This window comes from Galeopterus variegatus, unplaced genomic scaffold, assembly GCF_000696425.1.
Source record: "Galeopterus variegatus unplaced genomic scaffold, G_variegatus-3.0.2 Scaffold14100, whole genome shotgun sequence".
Lineage (NCBI taxonomy): Eukaryota > Metazoa > Chordata > Mammalia > Dermoptera > Cynocephalidae > Galeopterus > Galeopterus variegatus.
In genome coordinates this window covers 1-6936 of record NW_007740211.1, presented here as the reverse complement: position 1 = coordinate 6936, position 6936 = coordinate 1, and positions in this window count along the sequence as shown.

The window sequence follows — 6936 nt, the reverse complement described above, 5'->3', positions numbered from 1 at the left end:
GTATAAAATAGGAAAGTATATAGCATTGTAGAAAGTGACAGTCATGACCAGAAATGAAGAAGTTTGGTGAACTTCTATAAAGGGCTGGATTCATAGTTATCTTCAGTCTGGTGATTTGATTAGATTCATTAGTCAGTATTTACAAAGGGTTGTGTTGTGAAGCACTTGTTGAAAGACCCACATTTGCTTATAACTATGGTGAGCTAAATCTTTGCAAGGTCAAGCGGACTGGAGAAGTCACAATGACATGAATAAATCAAAGGAAAAAGTAGAATAGGAGATAGTATCCAAGAAGTGTTACAGATTTCAGATTATGCTGAGGGAAGAATAAAATTTTCAATTCTAAGGTTCTAATTTAGCTCTGCTAACATGAGACCTTATATCTTTTCTATGGACCTCTATTCCTTCCTTCATAAAATGAGACAGCTGTTGTATTAGATAAGCTCTTAGTATCTGTCTGCCCACCATACATCATCATCCATTTTTCATCATTCTATTATGTCCCCAAATAGATTTCCTATAAATCTGTCAAAATTTCTTCTAAAATGGCTTTTTAATTTCAGTTTTGGGATTTGGATGGCTAATTTTAAGGACAACAATGCAATTTTGAAAGGTTTTATTGAAATCACTGTTGGTATAGATATAATAAACATTACTATCATACATCATGTTAGCATTTTTCCTAAAGGGTGTGTTTTTCCTCTACTTGAAAAAAAATATTTAGTATCACTGGTAAAGCGTGGGGATTGTGAAATGTTGGAGAGGAATTAGTTTCATGATGAAGTCAGTTGTATATCTCACATTGTTCATCAAATCTTAAACATAGATTGTTTTAAAATTCTTGCTTGAGGTCATACAGCTCAAGAGCACAGGAAGAAGAATCGAATTCCAGCTTTATCTTACTCGTACATCTCCATTCATCACCTCTTCTGCATCAATTTTTTCCTTCACTCGCCAGTACAGTGATGACCAGCTCTATGTGGATTTAAGCAAACATCAATTCATATGATTATTACATCCTGTTATAGAGAACACAACCAAAATGTTTTGTCATGGTTATGATTTTATTGCTGGAAAAAGTTTTTAATATATGAAAGAGAAGAAAAGTTAGGCCTTTTCAAACATAAAGCATTTATTGATCTCTGATTTGTATAAACTAATAGAATAAATCAGGTATACATAATAGTTCTCATTTTACTGATAAAGAGACTGAAGTAGAGATGTATTAAGGGATTTCTTTTGAGACAATTATTGGTGGTCAATATATTATATTATAAAAATTACACAATAATACTGATGAATCAAATACCGTGAAAACATAGTTTATGACAATAGCCCATTCTCTAATTATTTTGTTTACTCTAGACTTTCATTTTAAATTTTTAGTGTATTTCCTAGCTTTGTTGCCCTTATTTTGACATAGTTCCAAACAAATTTATAAAGGAAATCATCCAATTGGACATTTGATGTTATGAAGGACCATTCATTGTTTGGTTCAACATTAGTCATGTTAGTCTTAAAATCAGCTGCTCCTTGTTCTACCAATAATTGTAGCATACAGTACATAAGTTATCAGTTAAATGTCTTGAAATATTTCTTTTTTATTTTATGTCAAAAAATGAAAACATAGGAAAGAAGGAAAGTTTGTTGGAAGAGGTCGAGATGAGACCTAGGATAGGACATGAGCTGTCTGGATTGCATTATTTGTTTTAGCTCACCCAACCCCAAAATACTAATCACAAACAAACTGCTCAAAAATGAATAGATTAGGTCAAGCACTTGGTCTAAATAATAAATTACTAAGAAAACAAATACTCATTTCCACTTGTTTTACATGATTTGGTTAAGTACGGCCCTTATGAGAAGTTTTGCAATATTTTTTGCATTTTTAATTCATCCATATTTAAAATTTGTGAGGTTAGATGGGTCAGTTGGTCATTTTCATGAATCGAAAATATAAACAGTCCAATGGCATATATCTTTAGGCATTTTCTTTCTTTTTCAAAACTAATATAATGTTATGTTTCTAAATTATATACTGTAAACTAAGAATGCCTGTTACATTTGATAACGTTTGAGAGAATTTAAAATGCTACCTTTTGTTCAAAAGGAAGTTTGTTAGAAATATATGTTTTTAATTTTATTTCATGTGTTAAGAAAATGTATTTTATATATTGAGTCATTTATATAGCAAAGTGAATATTAAAAACAACAGAAACAAAACAAAACTACTGTGTAATGAATTTGACCATTTGGTCAGTGCTTTTGTTTTTAACATTTTAAATCTTTTAAATTTTAAACCAGTGATGTCTACTTTACCTATACATCAGAGCTGCCTTATTTACTGATTGTGTATGGCCTTTATATTTAACTAGAAGAAATGGTTGCATTTTAGTTGTTAGACATCTCTGCAAGATGAATAACATTTTTAAAAAAATTTTTAGTGTAAATTATAGAATAAACAAGTGAGAAACAATTTTAGAAACAGCTTGTCTCTAATTTAATAGTATGTCAATTGCAGACTGTATTTAACTTAATTATATTACTCCTAAATTATATCTTTTCTTAAGATAACTTATACATATTTATAGGGTACAAAGTTGATTTTCAATAGTTGTGTACAATGTGTGATGCTTAGATCAGGATTGTTATCTTATTCATCATCACAATACACCACCATTCTTTGCGTCCATTAACCAATTTCTAATTAACACACCTCCCTCTTCCTCTCCCTTCCTCTTTCCACATGGTTCTTTTCCCTCCTTCTAAAAGTTCAATGTATTATTGTGGTGGTTTCTTTCATTCTCTATGTCTCTCTTTATTGTTCTTTTTTTTTCTTTATTTATGGATTCAGCTCCCACTTATGAGTGAAAACATGAGGTATTTCTCTTTCTGTACCTGGGTTTCTTCACTTAGAATAATTTTCTCCAGGTTCATCCATGTTGCTGAAAATGGCAGAATTTCATTCCTTTTTTATGGCTGAGTAGTATTCCACTGTGTACACATACCAAATTTTCCTTATCCAGTTAGCAATTGATGGACATTTAGGTTGGTTCCTTCTCCTGGCTATTGTAAATACAGCTGCAATAAACAATGGAGTGCAGGTAACTCCTTGATGTGATGATTTACAGTCCTCTGGATACATCCTCAGCAGTGGCATTGCCAGATCATATGGTGATTCTATCCGTAGATGTTTGAGAAACATCCATACTGTTCTCCATAATGGCTGTGCTAGTTTACAGTCCCACTGACAGTGCAGTAGGCTTCCCCTCCGTCCATATCCTTGCCAGTGTTTGTTATTCTCTTTTTTATAATAGCCAGCCTGACTGAGGTGAAGTGANGTCAGTTGGTCATTTTCATGAATCGAAAATATAAACAGTCCAATGGCATATATCTTTAGGCGTTTTCTTTCTTTTTCAAAACTAATATAATGTTATGTTTCTAAATTATAAACTGTAAACTAAGAACGCCTGTCTTATTTGATAACGTTTGAGGGAATTTAAAATGCTACCTTTTGTTCAAAAGGAATTTTGTTAGAAATATATGTTTTTAATTTTATTTCATGTGTTAAGAAAATGTATTTTATATATTGAGTCATTTATATAGCAAAGTGAATATTAAAAACAACAGAAACAAAACAAAACTACTGTGTAATGAATTTGACCATTTGGTCAGTGCTTTTGTTTTTAACATTTAAATCTTTTAAATTTTAAACCAGTGATGTCTACTTTACCTATACATCAGAGCTGCCTTGTTTACTGATTGTGTATGACCTTTATATTTAACTAGAAGAAATGGTTGCATTTTAGTTGTTAGACATCTCTGCAATATGAATAACATTTTTTTTAAAAAAATTTAGTTTAAATTATAGAATAAACAAGTGAGAAACAATTTTTGAAACAGCTTGTCTCTAATTTAATAGTATGTCAATTGCAGACTGTATTTAACTTAATTATANTTTACAGTCCTCTGGATACATCCTCAGCAGTGGTATTGCCAGATCATATGGTAATTCTATCCGTAGATGTTTGAGAAACCTCCATACTGTTCTCCATAATGGCTGTGCTAGTTTACAATCCTCCTGACAGTGCAGTAGGCTTCCCCTCCGTCCACATCCTTGCCAGTGTTTGTTATTCTCTTTTTTATAATAGCCAGCCTGACTGAGGTGAAGTGATATTTAAAAGTAGTTTTCATTTGTATTTTCCTAATGATTAGTGATGTTGAGCATTTCTTTTATATACCTGTTGGCCATGTGTATGTCCTCATTTGAGAAATACCAATTTAGCTCCTTTGCCCATTTTTTAATTGGATTATTTGTTTTTTTGCTGTAAAGTTGTTTGAACTATTTGTATATTCTGGATATTGATCCTTTGTCAGATATGTAGTTTGCAAATATTTTCTCCCATTCTGTAGTTTTTCTTTTCACTCTGTTCATTGTTTCCTTTGCTGTGCAGAAGCTTTCAGTCTGACATAATCCATTATTTTTTCCTTTTTCCTTTGTTGTCTATGCTTTTGGGGTCTTATTCGTAAACTCTTTGTCCAGTCCTACCTCCTGTAATGTTTCCCCTATGTTTTCTTCTAGGAGTTTTAGAGTTTCAGGTCTTATATTTAATTCTTTAATCCATTTAGAGTTGATGTTGGTATATGGTGAGAGGTACAGATCAAGTTTCATTCTTGTGCATATGGATATCCAGTCTTCCCAGCACCATTTACTGAAAAGGTTCTCCTTTCCCCATGGTATGTTTTTGGTGCCCTTGTCAAAGAACAGTTGGCTGTAAATATGTGGGTTGATTTCTGGGTTCTCTATTCTCTTCCATTGGTCCACATGTCTCTTTTAATGCCAGTACTATGCTGTTTTGGTAAGATTTGTAATACAGTTTGAAGTCATGAAGTGTAATGCCACCAGCTTTATTTATTTATTTATTTATTTATTTATTTACTCAGGATTGCTTTGGTTATTCAGGGTCTTTTGATGTTCCATATGAATGTTAGAATTGTTTTTTCTATTTCTGTCAAGAATGTCATTGGCATTTTGATGGGGATCACTTTGAATCTGTTGATGTCCTTGGGTTGTATGGACATTCTCACTACGTTGATTCTTCCAATCCATGAACAAAGAATATCTTTCCATCTTTTGGTATCCTCTTTAATTTCTCTCAGCAGTGGTTTGTAGTTCTCATTGTAGAGATATTCCACCTCCTTGGTTAAACTTATTTCTAGATTTTTTTTTTTTTTGGTGACTATTGTAAATGGGTTTGCTTTCTTGATTTCTTTTTCTTCTAGTTTGTTGTTGAAGTATAAAAATGCTACTGATTTCTGTATATTGATTTTGTATACCAAAACCTTACTGAATTTATTTAGCAGCTCTAAGAGTTCTTTGGTAGAATTTCTAGGGTTTTTCTATATATAGAATCATGACATCTGCAAACAAGGACAATTTGATTTCATCTTTTCTTATTTGGATGATCTTTATTTCTTTTTCTTGTCTAATTGTTCTGGCAAGTACTTCCAATACTATGTTAAATAGGAGTGATGAGAGTGGGCATCCTTATCATGTTCCTGTTCTTAAGGGTAAAGCTTTCAGCTTTTTCCCATTTGGGATGATATTGGCAGTGGGTTTGTCTTATTTGGCTTTTATTGTGTTGAGATGCCTTCCTCAACACCTAATTTGTTCAGAGTCTTAATCATGAAGGAATGTTGAGTTTTGTCAAATGCTTTATCTGTATCTATTGAGATAATCATGTGATTTTTGTTCTTGATTTGTTGTGGTGGTGTATCACATTTATTGACTCACATATGTTGAACCATCCTTGCATCTCTGGGATGAATCCCACTTGATCATGGTGTGTGATCTTTTTGAAGTGCTGCCATATTCAGTTTGCTGAAATTTTGTTGAGGAGTTTGCATCTACGTTTATCAAAGATATTGGCCTGTAATTTTCTTTTTTTCTTTTATCTTTGCCTAGTTTTGGTGCCAAATTGATGCTTGGCCTCTTAGAATGGGTTTTGAAGAATGGCCTCTGTTTCAATTTTTTTGAATAGTTTGGAAAGAATTGGTATTAATTCCTCTTTAAAGTTCAGAAAAATAAGTTTAGAATTCAGCAGTGAAACTATCCCATCCTGAGCTTTACTTTGTTGGAAGAGTTCTAATTACCGCTTCAATTTTCTTACTCATTATTGGTCTATTCAGCTTTTCTGTGTCTTCTTAGCTCTGTCTTGGTAGTTTGCATGTTTCCACAAATTAATCCATTTCGGCCGGTTTTCAAATTTGTCGGCATATGGTTTTTCATAGTAATCCCTAATTATTCTTTATGTTTCTGTCATATCAGTTGTGATGTCACCTTTTTCATTTCTGATTCTTGTTATTTGGGTCTTCTCTCTTCTTTTTTAGTTAGTCAGACTAGCGGTTTGTCTATTTTTTTTTTATCTTCTCAAAACAAACAACTTTTTGTTTTATTAATCTTTTCTATCATATTTTTTGTTTCTATTTCATTTAGTTCTCCTCTAATTGTAATTATTTCTTTCTGTCTACTAAATTATAGTTCTGCATTTTCTTCATTAAAAGAATATTTTTCTTTAAAAATACCACTGGATGATGTGCTTCAGGAAACACACTTTTTCACAAATTTGTGGTGCTAACAAATATATGTGTTTAACAAATATACACACAAACATATATGTATATATATAGTCTGTTCTCCTATGTGTATATATAGTCTGTTCTCCAAACAGCATACAGAAAATTCTTTCAAAAACATAAGTGGCATCTTTTCACTCTGCTGCAGAATACTTACATTTTCCTAAGAATAAGTCCCCACTCCTTACCACAGTGAACTCAGTCCTGTGGTGTCTGGCAGCTGCCTCCCTACCCAGCCCCCCTGCAGCTCTCCTTTCTCAGTGGTTTCTTTTATTCCCTCAAGAGGAACACATTCTCTCA